Source organism: Salvelinus alpinus, chromosome 19 (genome assembly GCF_045679555.1).
Source record: "Salvelinus alpinus chromosome 19, SLU_Salpinus.1, whole genome shotgun sequence".
Lineage (NCBI taxonomy): Eukaryota > Metazoa > Chordata > Actinopteri > Salmoniformes > Salmonidae > Salvelinus > Salvelinus alpinus.
The window spans coordinates 35,495,878-35,516,066 of NC_092104.1; the positions used below are offsets into that span (position 1 = coordinate 35,495,878).

Genomic DNA, 20,189 nt, shown 5'->3' on the forward strand with positions numbered 1-20,189 from the left:
ATGTGAGAGATGAACACAAAGCTCAGCTGTGACGATTATAGGTTAGGGTTAGCATCACACCTAACAAAGCTATTATAATGGCCTTTTTTCTAGTTTCACGTTGGATATAACTTTCATTTTAATGAATTGAAAATCACTGTTGTGTCTAGAGTTTCTGCATCTGGCTGCAGAAGAAACTTGTGTTAAACTTTCCCCATAGAATTCAATGTAGCATTGCCTTTCATGTGCAAATAAGCAATGCTGTGCATACCAATGAAATATACAGTTCAAACCAATAAAAATTTCTGCAAAGTGTGAAGACGAAGAGGACAAAAGGGAATATTCTTACTGCACCTGAGGTTATTTTAAGCACTGGCAGGTTGGTACAGAGAAGACTTCAAAAGCCCTGGGATTTACCCAGCTAGTCCAGTGGCTGAGAACACTGCTCATCTTACTACAGACAGAGACTGCATGTTAATGGGCCAGGCATCAAAATCAAACAGTACAGCACCCAAATAATAAGGGCAAACAGAACTAGCACATCTCCCTCAGTTAGGCTACAGTGCTAAACAAGGTTACAGTGAAAGGGTCCAAACAACTGTCGCCTTGTGTCATCAAATCATCTTTGTTATTACTACAGACGTCTTTCCTATACAGCAAGTCACTAGCAGTCAGACATTCCCAGTAGTGTATTATTTGGTTTGGCTAAAGTAATTGAAACTCAACTGACACATATGCAAACGTGTGCTTTGAAAACAATGGAAAGGGGTCAAAAGATAAGTTACAGCAGGCTTAGGGGAAAAGAGTGAAATGGCATGGAATGTGCACTGCAAACAGAGTAGAGGAACAGACATGCTTTAACATCTAGAAATAAACAAACATGCATCAAAATGATTAAGTATTTATTTAAAAACGGTTTGTTTCCAGATAGCAAAGAGGAGGCGATAGAACAGAATATGTCATGATTAACAATCACTGAATCAATGCTGTTCCAATATTTATTGAGTACTGTATCATTCACACAGGGCATCTATCCATGGCTGACAAGTAGAGCTGCACAATTCATCAAATTCACATCGAAATTGCAATATTGACAACTGCAATATTTAAGGTTGAGCGGTATCCAGATGTTCATCTTAGTAAGGCAAGATGGCGCCAACAGAGATGGTCTCCTCGCTTCGCGTTCTTAGGAAACTATGCAGTATTTTTTACTTGTTAGATATTACTGTACGGTCGGAACTAGAAGCACAAGCATTTCACTACACTCGCATTAACATCTGCTAACCATGTGTATGTGACCAATAAAATTTGATACTATCATACCGTTTCTGTACCATACCGGGGTAAACAGTATTACCCAATGTGCACACAAGGGGTGATATGTTTTGATGCAAAAAAACTATTTATCTTGATACAGGAGGGGATTGAATGCATTTGCTGTAACCATTTTGATTTCGACATCTAGCCACTTAGCTAGCAAGTTAGCAAACCAAATGCATACCTGTAGCCCTGAGATGGATATAATCTTAGATTTCTTATACAGTGGGGAGAACAAGTATTTGATACACTGCCGATTTTGCAGGTTTTCCTACTTACAAAGCATGTAGAGGTCTGTCATTTTTATCATAGGTACACTTCAACTGTGAGAGACGGAATCTAAAACAAAAATCCAGAAAATCACATTGTATGATTTTTAAGTAATTAATTTGCATTTTATTGCATGACATAAGTATTTGATCACCTACCAACCAGTAAGAATTCTGGCTCTCACAGACCTGTTAGTTTTTCTTTAAGAAGCCCTCCTGTTCTCCACTCATTACCTGTATTAACTGCACCTGTTTGAACTCGTTACCTGTATAAAAGACACCTGTCCACACACTCAATCAAACAGACTCCAACCTCTCCACAATGGCCAAGACCAGAGAGCTGTGTAAGGACATCAGGGATAAATTGTAGACCTGTACAAGGCTGGGATGGGCTACAGGACAATAGCCAAGCAGCTTGGTGAGAAGGCAACAACTGTTGGCACAATTATTAGAAAATGGAAGAAGTTCAAGATGACGGTCAATCACCCTCGGTCTGGGGCTCCATGCAAGATCTCACCTCGTGGGGCATCAATGATCATGAGGAATGTGAGGGATCAGCCCAGAACTACACGGCAGGACCTGGTCAATGACCTGAAGAGAGCTGGGACCACAGTCTCAAAGAAAACCATTAGTAACACACTACGCCGTCATGGATTAAAATCCTGCAGCGCACGCAAGGTCCCCCTGCTCAAGCCAGCGCATGTCCAGGCCCGTCTGAAGTTTGCCAATGACCATCTGGATGATCCAGAGGAGGAATGGGAGAAGGTCATGTGGTCTGATGAGACAAAAATAGAGCTTTTTGCTCTAAACTCCACTCGCCGTGTTTGGAGGAATAGAAGGATGAGTACAACCCCAAGAACACCATCCCAACCGTGAAGCATGGAGGTGGAAACATCATTCTTTGGGGATGCTTTTCTGCAAAGGGGACAGGACGACTGCACCGTATTGAAGGGAGGATGGATGGGGCCATGTATCGCGAGATCTTGACCAACAACCTCCTTCCCTCAGTAAGAGCATTGAAGATGGGTCGTGGCTGGGTCTTCCAGCATGACAACGACCCGAAACACACAGCCAGGGCAACTAAGGAGTGGCTCCGTAAGAAGCATCTCAAGGTCCTGGAGTGGCCTAGCCAGTCTCCAGACCTGAACCCAATAGAAAATCTTTGGAGGGAGCCGAAAGTCCGTATTGCCCAGCGACAGCCCCGAAACCTGAAGGATCTGGAGAAGGTCTGTATGGAGGAGTGGGCCAAAATCCCTGCTGCAGTGTGTGCAAACCTGGTCAAGAACTACAGGAAACGTATGATCTCTGTAATTGCAAACTAAGGTTTCTGTACCAAATATTCAGTTCTGCTTTTCTGATGTATCAAATACTTATGTCATGCAATAAAATGCAAATTAATTACTTAAAAATCATACAATGTGATTTTCTGGATTTTTGTTTTAGATTCCTTCTCTCACAGTTGAAGTGTACCTATGATAAAAATTACAGACCTCTACATGCTTTGTAAGTAGGAAAACCTGCAAAATTGTCAGTGTATCAAATACTTGTTCTCCCCACTGTATACTAAAAAATAAATAAACGCAACATGCATCAATTTCAAAGATTTTACTGAGTTACAGTTCATATAAGGAAATCAGTCAATTTAAATACATTTATTAGGCCCCGATCTATGGATTTTACATGACTGGGAATACAAATATGCATCTGTTGGTCACAGATTAAATAAAAAGTAGGGGCATGAAAACAGAAAACCAGTCAATATCTGGTGTGACCACCATTTGCCTCATGCGGCGTGATATCTCCTTCGCATAGAGTTGATCAGGCTGTTTGTGGCGTGGGGAATGTTATCCCACTCCTCTTCAATGTCTGTGTGAAGTTGCTGGATATTGGTGGGAACTGGAACACACGGTCGTATGCGTCGAGCCAGAGCATGCCAAACATGCTTAAATGCGTGACATGTCTGGTGAATACAGTGCATTCGGAAAGTATTCAGACCTTGACATTTTCCACATTGTTACCTTACAGCCTTATTCTAAAATGTATTAAATTCATGTTTTCCCCTAATCAATCTACACACCATAACGACAAAGCGAAAAGAGTTGACATGTTTTTGCTAATTTATTCGAAATAAAAAACTGAAATACTTTTACATAAGTAATCAGACCCTTTGCTATGAGACTCGGAAATTGAGCTTAGGTGCATCCTGTTTCCATCAATCATACTTTAGATGTTTCTACAACTTGGAGTCCGCATGTGGTGAATTTAGTTGATTGGACATGATTTGGAAATGCACACACCTGTCTATATAAGGTCCCACAGTTGACAGTGCATGTCAGAGCAAGCCATGAGGTAAAAGGAATTGTCCGTAGAGCTCAGAGACAAGATTGTATCGAGGCACAGATCTGGGGAAGGGTACCAAAAAATGTCTGCAGCATTGAAGGTCCCCAAGAACACAGTGGCCTCCATCATTCTTAAATGACCAACTGGCAAGTGTTTTCACTGACATTTTCAACCTCTTCCTGTCTGAGTCTAATACCAACATGTTTCAAGCAGACCACCATAGTCCTTGTGCCCAAGAACACTAAGGTAACCAGCCTAAATGACTACCGACCTGTAGCACTCACGTCTGTAGCCATGAAGTGCTTTAAAAGGCTGGTCATAGCTTACATGATCACCATTATCCCAGAAACCCTAGACCCACTCCAATTTGCATACCGCACCAACAGATCCACAGATGATGCCATCTCTATTGCACTACACACTTCCCTTTCCCACCTGGACAAAAGGAACACCTTTGTGAAAATGATATTCATTGACTACAGCTCAGTGTTCAACACCATAGTGCCCTCAAAGTTCATCAATAAGATAAGGACCCTGGGACTAAACACCTCCCTCTGCAACTGGATCCTGGACTTCCTGACGGCCCGCCCCCAGGTGATAAGGGTAGGTAACAAGACATCCGCCACGCTGATCCGCAACACAGGGGTGCGTGCTCAGTCCCCTCCTGTACTCCCTGTTCACTCATGACTGCACGGCCAGGCACGACTCCAACACCATCATTAGGTTTGCCGATGACAACAGTGGTAGGCCTGATCACCGACAACGATGAGACAGCCTATAGGGAGGAGGTCAGAGACCTGACCGTGTGGTGCAAGGATAACAACCTCTCCCTCAGTGTGATCAAGACAAAGGAGGTGATTGTGGCCATCAGGAAAAGGAGGACCGAGCACGCCCCCATTCTCATCGACGGGGCTGTAGTGGAGCAGGTTGAGAGCTTCAAGTTCCTTGGCTTCCACATCACCAACAAACTAACATGGTCCAAGCACACCAATACAGTCGTGAAGAGGGAACGACAAAACCTATTCCCCCTCAGGAGACTGAAAAGACTTGGCATGGGTCCTCAAAAGGTTTTACAGCTGCACCATCGAGAGCATCCTGACGGGTTGCATCACTGCCTGGTATGGCAACTGCTCGTCCTCCGACCGCAAGGCACTACAGAGGGTAGTGCGTACGGCCCAGTACATCACCGGGGACAAGCTTCCTGCCATCCAGGACCTCTGTACCAGGCGGTGTCAGAGGATGGCCCTAAAAATTGTCAAAGACTCCAGCTACCCTAGTCATAGACTGTGGTCTCTGCTATCGCACGGCAAGCGGAACCGGAGCGCCAAGTCTAGGTCCAAGAGGCTTCTAAACAGCTTCTACCCCCAAGCCACAAGACTCCTGAACAGCTAATCAAATGGCTACCCAGACTATTTGCATTGCTGCCCCCCCCCCCCCCCCCACACACACACGCTGCTGCTACTCTGTTATTATCTATGCATAGCCACTTCAATAACTCTACCGACATGTAAATAATTACACCGGTACCCCCTGCACATTGACACATTGACTCTGTACTGGTACCCCTGTATATATCCCCGCTATTGTTATTTACTGCTGCTCTTTAATTATTTGTTATTCTTATCTCATACTTTTGGGGGGATTTTCTTAAAACTGAATTGTTAGTTAAGGGCTTGTAAGCATTTTACTGTATTCGGTGCATGTGACAAATAAAATTAGATTTGATTTAAATGGCAGAAGTTTGGAACCACTAAGATACTTCCAAGAGCTGGCGCCCGGTAAAACTGAGCAATCAGGGGAGAAGGGCCTTGGTAAGGGAGGTAACCAAGAACCCGATGGTCAATCTGACAGAGCTCCAAAGTTTCTCCGTGGAGATGGGAAAACCTTCCAGAAGGACAACCATCTCTGCAGCACTCCACCAAATCAGGCCTTTATGGTAGAGTGGCCAGACGGAAGCCACTCCTTGGTAAAAGGTACATCAAGGCCCGCTTTTTCCAAAAGGCACCTAAAGACTCACAGACCACGAGAAACATGATTCTCTGGTCTTATGAAACCAAGATTGAACTCTTTGGCCTGAATGCCAAGCGTTACGTCTGGAGGGAACCTGGCACCATCCCTGTGGGGATGTTTTTCAGCGGCAAGGACTGGGAGACTAGTCAGGATCGAGGGACAGATGAACGGAGCAAAGTACAGAGAGATCCTTGATGACACCTGCTCCAGAGCGCTCAGGACCTCAGACTGGGGCGAAGGTTGAGAGGATCTGCAGAGAAAAATGGGAGAAACTCCCCAAATACAGGTGTGCCAAGCTTGTAACGTCATCCTCAAGAAGACTTGAGGCTGTAATCTCTGCCAAAGGTGCTTCAACAAAGTACTGAGTAAAGGGTCTGAATACTTGTGTAAAAGTTACATTTCAGTTTATGAGGTACTGTGTGTAGATTGATGAGGAAAACCTTTTTTTAAATCCATTTCAGAATAAGGCCGTAACATAACAAAATTTGGAAAAATTCAAGGGGTCTGAATACTTTCCAAACGCACTGTATATGCAGGCCAGGAAGAACTGGGACATTTTCAGCTTCCAGGAATTGTGTACAGATCCTTGCAACATGGGGCCGTGCATTATCATGCTGAAACATGAGGTGATGTCGACGGATAAATGGCACGACAATGGGCCTCAGGATCTATTCCCGGTATCTTTGTGCATTCAAATCACCATCGATAAAACTCAAATGTGTTCGTTGTCCTTAGCTTGCGCCTGCACATACCATAACACCACCGCCACCATAAGGAACTTTGTTCACAATGTTGACATCAGCAAACCGCTCGCCCACAAGACTCCATACACATGGTCTGCGGTTGTGAGACCGGTTGGATGTACTGCCAAATTCTCTTAAACGATGAGGCGGCTTATGGTAGAGAAATGAATATGAAATTATTTGGCAACAGCTCTGGTGGAAGTTCCTGCAGTCAACAGGGAGCGTGCAACTGGCATGCTGACTGCAAGAATGACAACCAGAGCTCTTGCCAGAGAATTTAATGTTAATTTCTCTCCAATAAGTCACCTCCTGGCTCCCCAGTGGGTGGGGCTGGCTCCCAAGTGGGTAGGCTGCGCCCCTGCCCAGTCATGTGGAATCCATAGATTGGGGCCTAATGCATGCATTTCTATTGACTGATTTCTTTAAATGAACTGTAACTCAGTAAAATCTTAGAAAATTGTTGCATGTTGTGTATATTTTTGTTCAGTGTAGTTTTACAGACAAAAAATACCTTTGTGTTGGAGTGGTGTGGGCGTACCCCAACAACAGATAGGTGTGAGCATATACCGGTCATAAAAAATATGAACGCAAGTAGACCACTGATTGGCCAGATCATTTAGATCTTAACATCTCGTGGATGGGAAAGACAAGAGGCAATGAACCTGAAGTTTCATTTGAATTGTGTGACTTCTCCACACATCCCTCGAATAGCTTCAATCAAAGCCCAGATGTATAAATGAGAGGTCCTGGCTTTTGACGACGTCTCCAGTCAGATGAACAGATGAGAATATGATATCTGGGGCAGATCTATTTGTGCAAAGTGCTTTGATTCAACTCCTGGGATGTGATATACACTCAGTGGCTAGTTTATTAGGTACACCCATCTAGTACCGGGTCGTACCCCTCATTGCCTCCAGAACAGCCTGAATTCTTTGTAGCATGAATTCTACAATGTGTGGCGTTCAAATGCTGCTCAATTGGTATCAAGGGACCTAACGTGTGTCAGGAAAACACTCACCACACCATTCCACTACCGCCACCAGCCTGTACCATTGACACCAGGCAGGATGGGTCCATGGACTCCCGCTGCTTACGCCAAATCTGGACTCTGCCATCAGCATGACGCAACAGGATCCGGGAATTTGTTGAACCAGGCAATGTTTTTCCACTCCTTAAATTGTCCAGTGTTGGTAATTGTGTGCCCACTAGAGCCGCTTCTTCTTGTTTTTAGTTGATAGGAGTGGAACCTGTTGTGGTCGTCTGCTGCAATAGCCCATCCGTGACAAGGACCGACGAGTTGTGTGTTCCGAAATGTTGTGCTGAACACCATTGTTGTACTGCGCAGTTTTTGGCCCGCCTATTAGCTTGCACGATTCTTGCCATTCTCCTTCAACCTCTCATCAACGAGCTGTTTTCGCCCACAGGACTGCCACTGACTGGATGTTTTTTGTTTGTCATACCATTCTCGGTAAACCCTAGACACTGTCGTGCGTGAAAAGCCCAGAAGGCCGGCCGTTTCTGAGATCCTGGAACCAGCGCGCCTGGCACCAACAATCATACCACGCTCAAAGTCGCTTAGGTCACTCGTTTTGTCCATTCTAATATTCAATCGAACAGTAACTGAATGCCTCAATGCCTGTCTGCCTGCTTTATATAGCAAGCCACGGCCACGTGACTCACTGTCTGTTGGAGCAAACCATTTTCGTGAACGGGGTGGTATACCTAATAAACTGGCCACTGAGTGTATGTACCACAGGAGGTTGGTGGCACCTTAATTGGGGAGGTCTTTTGATGCCATTCCATTTGCTCCGTTCCAGCCATTATTATGAGCCGTCCTCCTCTCAGCAGTCTCCACTGGTATGTACATATTGAATGTTTACATTTGTGAGTGTTGTATTTGTATGGGGTCCATGTAGGTGTAGGGTATATGCATGAAATGTAATGTACTTCGTGTTGATGTGTATGTGCACTGTGTTTGTGGCCCAGGTCATCCCCCATACCTGTCGTTGTGCTGACGTGGCCATCTGTATCTGGCAGAACTTCACGGCTTGGTCCAGCGCCACGTCCTCATCCACCTGTCCACACCATGCGGGAAGAGAAGAGAACAGAGACAATCAGAGCAGAGCAACACACCATTTACACAGCCACCTTAGCACCACTGATGCTGCTCTGGGCAGCTAACAGACATGGAAAAAGGCCTTTCTCAGAGTGAATGTGGCCGTGGCAACAGGAGGCGGCGGCCCTCATTAGGCCTCTCTCTGTGAAGGCTGGCTGCTCTCTATCTGCCAAACTGTAGAAGTCTGTGTGAGAGTCAGGAAGCCACATGAAAGTTAGCCTCCAGGTTCACCTCTCCCTCAGACACGCTATACTATTATGTGGTGGTGTGGTGGTAAACGCTGTTTGGTTCTGCATTGACCACACGCAGTAGGTGGAACCCTATAGGTTGTAACATGCTGCTGCCACAGGAAATGGCCTGTGGAATGAGTCTAGGGCTGTGACAGTCATGACATTTTGTCAGGCGGTAACTGTCATGCAAATAACTGCCAGTCTCACGGTCATTGACGTTAATTAATATAAACCAGTTTAGCGTTGCTGGGCGTACACCCATAGCCTACAAGCCACTGATGCAGACCTTTGGAACATCTACAATTTAAGAAGTCGAAAAAAATCTAGAATGAATACAGCCTACACCATCAATAAATCCATTGTCTCTTTTAGGCAGGTCTAAAGAAACAACCTATGATATGAAGAACATTTTACCTATTTCAGAGGAACAGAATAGCATATTCTGAGTAATCCTTACGTTAAGCCCTGATCTGGCTATGCCATATGGCTGAGGGCTACACTAGTTAATTTACACTAGTTAATTACAAGATTTGCTTATAATTCCTGTGGCATTATTTTATAGTACAAAGACTACAATTGAAGATAGCTGAATAAAATGGAAAGGATATTTTTCCCAAAATGATTTCTGAGGGACACATGCGGCTATTGTGTTGAGCAGTTAACAAATATATATGCTGTATGCTTAATTTAGTTATTTATGCAACTTTAGTTGTGATACAAACCTTAGGATATATTAGAAATTAAAACATGTAGCCTAAGGCTGCATGATGTAACTAATGACAATTTGAAAAAAGTTGCATGAAAGGAATGCGCTCGCTTTGCTTCTTGCACAGGCTGCACACACTTCATCAGTCTCTCATTCACAATTTGACAAGTACATCAGACTCATCTGAATTAATTCTGGTCTTTACATATAGCCTACTAATATGTGTGGAATAATTTTTGATTGATGTCATCCATAGCCTGCACTTAAATAGTGAATGGAGGTTACGTTTTTAATATGCCAGGTAGGCTACACCGGTTGTAAAGTGGATGAATGTGCTTAATTTTAAGAATGAATAAATCAATAAATATAGCAGCATGCGAAAGCTGGAATCCTCTTTTAAATAATGTCAAGTCAAAACTCTGTTTTCATACGCGATTGCGCAATGGCTGGGCTTATAAGAACACGTTTCACTGGGCTCTGTGCTCTCCAACCCTGTTCCAGGGACCCTAGGCCTATAGGCTACGCTAAGAGTTATTTGGCCACTTTAGTTGTCATAAGAAATACGTATCAACATATATTAGGCCTTTGCTACATGATGCATGAAAGTTTAAAAAAAATGCATTGATATAGTGATGATATTCTTACCCATCAGACTATTCTCGATTTAATCGTGCCTTTACAAACAGTGCATTAGGAAAGTTCAGACCTCGACTTTATCCACATTTTGTTACGCTACAGCCTTATTCTGAAATGGATTAAATAGTTGATTATTCCCTTATCAATCTACACACAATACCCCATAATGACAATGCAAAAACAGGTTTAGACATTTTTGCAAATGTATTAAAAATAAACTTAAGTACTCAGACCCTTTACGCAGTACTTTGTTGAAGCATGTTTGGCAGCAATTTCAGCCTCGTGTCTTCTTGTGTATGACGCTACAAGCTTGGCACACCTGTATTTGGGGAGTTTCTTCAATTCTTCTCTCCAGATCCTCTCAAGCTCTGTCAGGTTGGATGGGGAGTATTGCTGCACAGCTATTTTCAGGTCTTTCCAGAGATGTTCAATTGGGTTCAAGTCCGGGCTCTGGCTGGGCAACTCAAGGACATTCAGAGACTTGTCCAGAAGCCACTCCTGCGTTGTCTTGGATGTGTGCTTAGGGTCGTTGTCCCGTTGGAAGGTGAACCTTCGCCCCAGTCTGAGGTCCTCTGGAGCAGGTTTCCATCAAGGATCTCTGTACTTAGCTCTGTTCATCTTTCCCTCAATCCTGACTAGTCTCCCAGTCCCTGCCGCCGAAAAACATCTCCACAGGATGATGCTGCCACCACCATGCTTCACTGTAGGGATGGTGGCAGATTTCCTCCAGACGTGATGCTTGGCAATCAGGCCAAAGAGTTCAATCTTGGTTTCATCAGACCAGAGAATCTGGTGTTTGTAAATGTTTGTCAAGGTCAGAGTCCTTTAGGTGCCTTTTGGCAAACTCCAAGTGGGCTGTCATGTGCCTTTAACTGAGGAGTGGCTTCCGTCTGGCCACTACCATAAAGGCATGATTTGGTGGAATGCTGCAGAGATGGTTGTCCGCCTGGAAGGTTCTCCCATCTCCACAGAGGAACTCTGGAGCTCTGTCAGAGTGACCATCGGGTTCTTGGTCACCTCCCTGACCAAGGCCCTTCTTCCCCGATTGCTCAGTTTGGCCAGGCGGCCAGCTCTAGAAAGACTCTTGGTGGTTCATTTAAGAATGATGGAGGCCACTGTGTTCTTGGGGACCTTCAATGCTGCAGAAATGTTTTGGTACCCTTCCCCAGATCTGTGCCTCAACACAATCCTGTCTCTGAGCTCTACGGACAATTCCTTGGAGCTCATGGCTTGGTTTTTGCTCTGACACGCACTGTCAACTGTGGGACCTTATATAGACAAATGTGTGACTTTCAAAATCATGTCCAATCAACTGAATTTACCACAGGTGGACTCCAATCAAGTTGTAGAAACATCAAGGATGATCAATGGAAACAGGATGCTCAATTTAAAGTCTCATAGCCAAGGGTCTGAATACATACGTAAATAAGGTACAGTTGAAGTCAGAAGTTTACATACACTTAGGTTGGAGTCATTAAAATTCGTTTTTCAACCACTCCACAAATTTCTTGTCAACAAAAACTATAGCTTTGGCAAGTTGGTTAGGACATCTACTTTGTGCATGACACAAGTCATTTTTCCATCAATTGTTTACAGACAGATTATTTCACTTTAATTCACTGTATATTAATTCCAGTGTGTCAGAAGTTTGCATACACTAAGTTGACTGTGCCTTTAAACTGCTTGGAAAAATTATGTAATGGCTTTAGTAGCTTCTGATAGGTTAATTGACATCATTTTAGTCAATTGGAGGTGTACCTGTGGATGTATTTCAAGGCCTACCTTCAAACGCAGTGCCTCTTTGCTTGACATCATGGGAGAATCAAAAGAAATCAGCCAAGACCTCATAAAAAAAAATTAGACCTCCACAAGTCTGGTTCATCCTTGGGAGCAATTTCCAAGCGCCTGAAGGTACCACGTTCATCTGTACAAACAATAGTACGCAAGTATAAACACCATGGGAGCACGCAGCCGTCATACCGCTCAGGAAGGAGACGCGTTCTGTCTCCTAGAGATGAACGTACTTTGGTGCGAAAAGTGCAAATCAATCCCAGAACAACAGCAAAGGACCTTGTGAAGATACTGGAGGAAACAGGTACAAAAGTATCTATATCCACAGCAAAACAAGTCCTATATCGACATAACCTGAAAGGCCGCTCAGCAAGGAAGAAGCCACTGCTCCAAAACCACCAGAAAAAAGTCAGACTACGGTTTGCAACTGCACATGGGAACAAAGATCGTACTTTTTGGAGAAATGTCCTTTGGTCTGACGAAACAAAAATAGAACTGTTTGGTCATAATGACCATCGTTATGTTTGGAGGAAAAAGGGTGATGCTTGCAAGCCAAAGAACACCATCCCAACCGTGAAGAACGGGGGTGGCAGCATCATGTTGTGGGGGTGCTTTGCTGCAGGAGGGACTGGTGCACTTCACAAAATAGATGGCATCATGAGGGAGGAAAATTATGTGGATATTTTGAAGACATTTTGAAGACATCTCAAGACATCAGTCAGGAAGTTAAAGCTTGGTCGCAAATGGGTCTTCCAAATGGACAATGACCCCAAGCATACTTCCAAAGTTGTGACAAAATGGCTTAAGGACAACAAAGTCAAGGTATTGGAGTGGCCATCACAAAGCCCTGACCTCAATCCTATAGAAAATTTGTGGGCAGAACTGAAAAGGTGTGTGCGAGCAAGGAGGCCTACAAACCTGACTCAGTTACATCAGCTCTGTCAGGAGGAATGGGCCAAAATTCACCCAACTTATTGTGGGAAGCTTGTGGAAGGCTACCCTTAAACGTTTGACCCAAGTTAAACAATTTAAAGTCAATGCTTCCAAATACTAATTGAGTGTATGTAAAACTTCAGACCCACTGTGTATGTGATGAAAGAAAGAAATAATTCTCTACTATTTTACTAGTTAATGTCAGGAATTGTGAAAAACTCAGTTTAAATGTATTTGGCTAAGGCGTATGTAAACTTCCGACTTCAACTGTATCTGTAAAAAAGTTTTTATAAATTAGCAATATTTAAAAAAAAAAAATGTTTCACTTTGTCATTGTGCGGTACAGTGTGTAGATTGACGAGGAAAAAATGTATTTAATCCATTTTAGAAAAAGGCTGTAACGTAACAAAATGTGGAAAAAGTCAAGGGGTCTGAATACCGAATGCACTGTACACTAAATAATATTTATAACAAATTTGTTTTGACTTATCATGCACCTGTTGGAACAGTGGCAGGGGGAAAAAAGACGTAATCCGTATGCACTTGAATAGCTAATGTAGCACGCTTTTCCCGCGGTTCATTTTCATGCCAGCCAAGTAGGCTACTCAGGTTGTGAACCAATGTTCTTAATATTAGGAAAGTTGAGAAATAAATATACTAGACCTAGTCTATAGAAAGCTCATGGAATCCTCTTTTTAATAGAGGCCATAAAAACTTTGTTTTCTCACGCAATTGCATAGGCTATATATATGGGCTTATAGGAACACTTCTTTAATTCCATGCATCAACCAGCTATGATGATCTAGCTCTCGTTGCGGCACAGGTGATCCTATTCCGCTCAAACTCTGAATAACATGGCTCTCATGAAGGGCATTGATGTCATAGTGATTAGAGGGATAATAGAGCGCTGAGTACCAGGCCATTAGTGACTGGCAGTTAGCAAGTTTGGTAGGCTACTAATATCCAGTGGCATCAGAATGCAGTTTTGGAGAAGCCTAGTTTCCGTGACTCAACAGTCACATGGAATTTGACTGCAGTCAGGACTCGTGACTACCGGTGTGGCGGTAATACGGTCACCGTAACAGCCCTAGGAATGACTTGGCAGACCTGGGGGCCAAAGACTGGGAGGACTGCAAGAGGCAGCACTCTGAGACAGAGGTTTGTTACACTGGAGAGCTGTCATTTTGGATACGTTTTAGAGGAAGTCCCTCCCCTAGCACGGTAGAGTGGAGGTGTGGGCTAATCAAGAACTTTCCTTCATCTGAAGTAGCATAACAGACCTATGAGGGCTTGCCTGGGCACAAACATGTCAGATTAGAGCTGAGCCAAAGCTAACTAAAACTTTTGACAACCTGCCAACTGCTCTTGCTCTGTACTTTACATTCATGGCAGAGGAACATGGCTATTGGCTACATCACTGAACTGTAAAACAGATCCAATGACATGAAACAAAACTGCTGTGCTGCACAAAAGCCTTGTGGAATTGGGTTAGAAGCTAACTTCTAAGAGATGGCTTGTATTTGGAAAGTGAGAAGCAAGGTGAAGAATTTGGCACTAATACTGTAATTTTGCTTCACTAAAAACATGTTAGGGAAAAGCATGTAGTGTCACTGACTCAACTGTACTAAGAAAGTTGTGTCAAGGCTTGCTCACTTTGTTCAGGAGATATGTAAGCCCTATTAGTGTGTCAGAAGGCACACTGTCACGTTACCCCTTTCCAGCCACAGGAGAAAAAAGTAGTTTTCCTTTGTCGCAAAACATGGGAAGCAAATCTCAGCCAAAGTCTCAGCACACTTTCCAATGGTTTCAATATTATTAACTTGCAAAATAGCATCCGTCAGTGTGCGTGTGAGAGAGAGAAGAGATAGAAGTGACACTGAATGAAGCTAAATAGAGGAAGGGTTGTAGTAGCTTGCCATCTCCCTCTCTTCAGCCTAGTCGTGGCCCCTCCATCCTCTGTTGCCTCCCACTCCATCTCTGTGGCTTGACACATAGCCAATGTCATACCAGGTTCCCCGCGGTCAGCATTGATCACTAGCTATGCGTCTAGAGGCTGATGAGAGCTGTGCTCAAACAACACCCTCAATGCCAGCCAACAGCAAAGGAGAAGTTGGCTCAGATGCAATACATAAAGTAACTAATCCCTCTATTATTTGATCAGTTCTGCTATGCAAGTGGAAGAAATTATTAAATTAAATCAACATTCCGGTTACAGTGCTGCAATAGAAATGTCCCTTTTTGCTCAGTCTATCAAACTGAATCTCAAGAACTAGTAGGGTACCTACTTTACACAACAGTGTCAGTTCTAGGTAACAGAAGTCCAAACTGAATCCGAAGTTTACGTTTAGCTTCAGAGTCAGTGAGCGGGCAAGAACATAAGACTGCTTCTACACAAGCAGTGCACTAGAAAGAGTCCCAATCACAATGCACAAAATCATTTTGCTGTTTTGACAAACCAAAGTAAATAAAATGCACAACCTTCACCTTTCAAACAGGCAACGGTTGTCTCAGAAAAACAGGAAACCAGTAATTTAGTCAGTGAGCAATAAATCTGTGTTATCTGCTGGAAAGACAGAAATAATAAATGGGTAATTCTCTCTGTCTGAATCCACGGAAGCCATTATACTGGGCCACGTAATACAGAAGACCTTTTGTCGGAAATGATCAAATCCATCACTGTTGGAAAATAAGACATTTAGTATAATTGACATTTAGAATAATAAACACTTTGTACAGTTCCCTATTAGCTAGGTCAGGATTCACAAAATGTAATGAAAACACCAATTAAATTTAGGGTGAGATGTCCTAATGCTTATAATTACTTATTTTACATTTTTAGTCACTTAGAAAACGCTCGTATACAGAGCAATTTACAGGAGCAATTAGGGTTAAGTGCCTTGCTCAAGAGCACAGGCAGATTTTTTCACCTAGTCGGCTTGGGGATTCAAACCAGCGACCTTTCAGTTGCAGGCCCAATGCTCTTAACCGCTAGGATGCCTGCTGCCCTTTTATGATTATACTTATGATTATGAGCTGTAAATATTAATAGTGCTATTTGTGTTAATATCTTAGTTAATACATGTAACACTGTGAAGATGATTAGGCTAAAAGTGGTCTCGTGTGCTATTTGGTTCCTTATGACAGTATTTTATAGCAGTTGCATGAGTAGGGAAAGTCCCCTCTGTGTTTCAGGTCTCTTTGCTAAATCAATATCAAGAGGGATTTCCCAAACCCATTTCCTTTTTCAGTGAGTATATATTATGTGTGCATGACATGGCACAGTTATAAATCAATTGTTGATGGGAGAGAGAAATGTGGCTGTAAACGTGAAGGTAAACAGGGGAGTTTGCTCCAATAACTCATAAAAGTACAGCATACCTGCTTGATGAGCATGTATGTCTCTGACATTATCTTCTCAATGCGCCCCAGGTCGTAGGTCATGACCTTCTGTCCCTGCTGCCACACCCGGTAGGCATCCAGCAGAAGAGTTTCGCCTGACTCCACGTCATCCAGGAGCTTCCTCTTCCTGCTGGGCCTGCATAGCGCCCCCTGGGCTAGTCCCTGCTCTGCTCCGCTGGCTAACACTGGGCCCTTAGCTACCGGGCACTGGAGCTGCTGCTGTCTGGAGCTGATGCTCAGGTCCTCCAGAGAAAGCTCCGGTGCGCGGCTGCTCTCAGCTACTTTCTCCCCAGGCACCAGAACAGTTCTGGGGGACTCAGTGTCTGGTTGGCTGCCCTGAGAGTCTGTGGTCTTGGAGGGACGCCCCCAGTGGCCAGCATCCAGCTCCATGGGCTCCTCTGGCCCTGCTCTGGCCCACTCGCCCACAGCAGCCTCCACCTTCCCAGATGGAGTTCTCTGCTGCTGATCCCCCCTGTTTCTGTCTGTGGCCAGCAGGGCTGGCTGTGTCTGAGGGGTCTCCCGGGACCCAGAGTCAGGGCCTGGGGCAGTGACCTGGGGTTCCTCAGTGAGCTCAGGCTTCTTATGCAATGCATGACTGCTGTCCTCTGCACTGGGCCTGTTGGACGTGTCCGTGGTTGTCATTTCCCCCATGGAGGGCGCAGGCACTTTGGAAGGCTGCTCCGACACCTGAGAAAGAACAGAGCCCGTCACAACACAAGCAAGAGCATGCTGAAACTATAAACTACGGAGCTGCTTTCAGCTCCTCTCCAAGTGTGTAGAGTGCTTTGGTTGCATACCCCTGTGAGTTTGTTCAGATTGTCCTCCAGGACTTTTACAGCTAGGAAAAATGCTCTCTGGGCCAAAACCTGACGATCCACATCCCGCAAATACTTCCTTTAAGACATGAGAGAGAGAAAGGAAAGAGAAGAAGAACAAATTCACACAAAAACACTAGAACAAATGGTTGCCATGAAAAACTGAGAGAAACATGGTTGAGTCATGAGAGATCCTTACTTTCCCTGGTCAGGGGTTCTCTGGAGCATGAAAGAGTCTTTGATCAGTGTGTCGTGGTCCTTCAGCTGAGACAGCACCTCCAGCAAGAGGACGATGGATCGGTTCATATGAGATGCAAAACTGCCAGGGCGATCAATCTCATCCACTGGAATATGCCAGATGCCCTGAAGCAGGAAGGAGGGGAAGAAGAGGGGGAGGAGGAAAGGGAGGAGCAGAAGAGGCAACAGTTCACTAACATTGTTTGGTATTAGCGTGTCATGGAGACCGGCTTATGTATGACCTCACCTGTCAGGCTAACTAGAGTTCTGTTTCAAAACATATTTTCCATTAACACATTCACAAGGCCAACAGATCCCTGACATGAGCCCCACTGGTGGGTTTTCAGTATAATTAAAAAAGTGCAAAAGCTCAACTGAAAAGTGAATGTACCTGATATTTTTGGTACATACATGGGGATTTATTTTACACAGACTGATAGTGAAGGAGGGCAAGAGAAAGGGAGAGAGGGATAAAGAAGTGTGACGGTATATTGTTTTAGGCAATATATTAACCACCAAACCTCTCCATGTATGAGCCAAGATCTGCAGTGCCAGTTTCAAGATAATGAATATTTTTTATTTTATTTATTTAACCAGTTAGGCCAGTTGAGAACAAGTTCTCATTTACAACTGTGACCTGGCCAAGATAAAGCAAAGCGACACAAACAACAGAGTTACACAAACAAACGTACAGTCAATAACATAGCTTAATGCGAGTCTGGAAGGAGAGTTTACAGTCTAACCAGACACCTAGGTATTTGTAGTTGGCAACATATTCTAAATCAGAACCGTCCAGAGTAGTGATGCTAGTCACTACGGGCGGGTGCGGGCAACAATCAGTTGAAGAGCATGCATTTAGTTTTACTAGCATTTAAAAGCAGTTGGAGGCCACGGAAGGAGTGTTGTATGGCATTGAAGCTCGTTTGGAGGTTTGTTAACACAGTGTCCAAAGAAGGGCCAGATGTATACAGAATGGTGTCGTCTGCGTAGAGGTGGATCAGAGAATCACCAGCAGCAAGAGCAACATCATTGATATACAGAGAAACAAGTCGGCCCGAGAATTGAACCCTGTGGCACCCCCATAAAGACTGCCAGAGGTCCGGACAACAGGCCCTCCGATTTGACACACTGAACTCTATGTGAGAAGTAGTTGGTGAACCAGACGAGGCAGTCATTTGAGAAACCAAGGCTGTTGAGTCTGCCGATAAGAATGCGATGATTGACAGAGTCGAAAGCCTTGGCCAGGTCGATGAAGACGGCTGCACAGTACGTCTTTTATCGATGGTGGTTATGATATCGTTTAGGACCTTGAGCGTGGCTGAGGTGCACCCATAACCAGCTCGGAAACCAGATTGCCTAATGGAGAAGGTACGGTGGGATTCGAAATGGTCGGTGATCTGTTTGTTAACTTGGCTTTCAAAGATTTTAGAAAGGCAGGGCAGGATGGATATAGGTCTATAACAGTTTGGGGTGATGAGCTGTTGGCCGGGGTAGGGGTAGTCAGGTGGAAAGCATGGCCAGCCGTAGAAAAATGCTTATTGAAATGATTGATTATCGTAGATTTATCAGTGGTAGCCTCAGTGCAGTGGGCAGCTGGGAGGAGGTGCTCTTATTCTTCATGGACTTTACAGTGTCCCAAAACTTTTTTGGAATTAGTGCTACAGGATGCAAATTTCTGTCTAAAAAAAGCTAGCCTTAGCTTTCCTAACTGACTGAGTATATTGGTTCCTGACTTCCCTGAAAAGTTGCATATCGCGGGGGCTATTTGATGCTAATGCAGAACGCCACAGGATGATTTTGTGCTGGTCAAGGGCAGTCAAGTCTGGGGTGAACCAATATCTGTTCTTAGTACTACATTTTTTGAATGGGGCATGCTTATTTAAGATGGCAAGGAAAGCACTTTTGAATTAGTGCAGGTGAGAGGAAAGTAATGGCAACAGCTAAATGCGTGCTCATTTTACTCAGAGAACACTGATCACGTGCATGGGTCCTTTAATAAATAAACACATTTTTTAACATAGAGAATTATGAAGCAAACATTCTGGCATGCTGGCAGAGGACCATGTTTAAATATCCTTTAGGACCATGGGTGAAAGTAATGTGGTCCGGTGTCCCGGAAAAATAAATAGTGGGGGTACACCGTACTGGTAAAACATGAGCCCATTACAATAACGAAAACAGAATGTCAATTTAAAAAATATAAAAACTACTACACCACTATTTATAATTACCGCATGAAAAACAGGTGGTATAGCCTACACTCCAAAATGCGATGTGGTTTGACAAGAACACTGACATTTTGCCAAGGCAGAGCTGAGTTGCCGAGACGTTGTGGACTAATGACAATCGGCAAATGTCATTACACTTTTTGGTATGTTGTGTAACAGAGGTCTCTTTCCATTCATTACTGTTTGGAGGCTGGAAATGTTGCGAGTAGATGAACGTGCACGGGTAGCCTAGTAAAGGAGCCATTTGAAATGACTGTTTGACAAGCACATGCACACATAGAAGGTCCCATACCGGGAAGAAATTCATTCTACTTTCACCCCTGCTAAGGTCTATAGGTAATGGCATGCACAAACCTGAATAAACTCTGGGTTTAGGTGTTATTACAGAGAAACAATAGGTTCTTTCATGTATTCATTGGACACGGGCTGGAGGACAGGGC

The 20,189-nt window shown here is 44.0% G+C and overlaps 1 pseudogene; it reads right to left on the minus strand.

Annotated features, from left to right (window-relative positions):
- The window catches only part of LOC139545854 (calcineurin-binding protein cabin-1-like), a 90,454-nt pseudogene that overhangs the window by 14,741 nt on the left and 55,524 nt on the right, over window positions 1-20,189 (minus strand).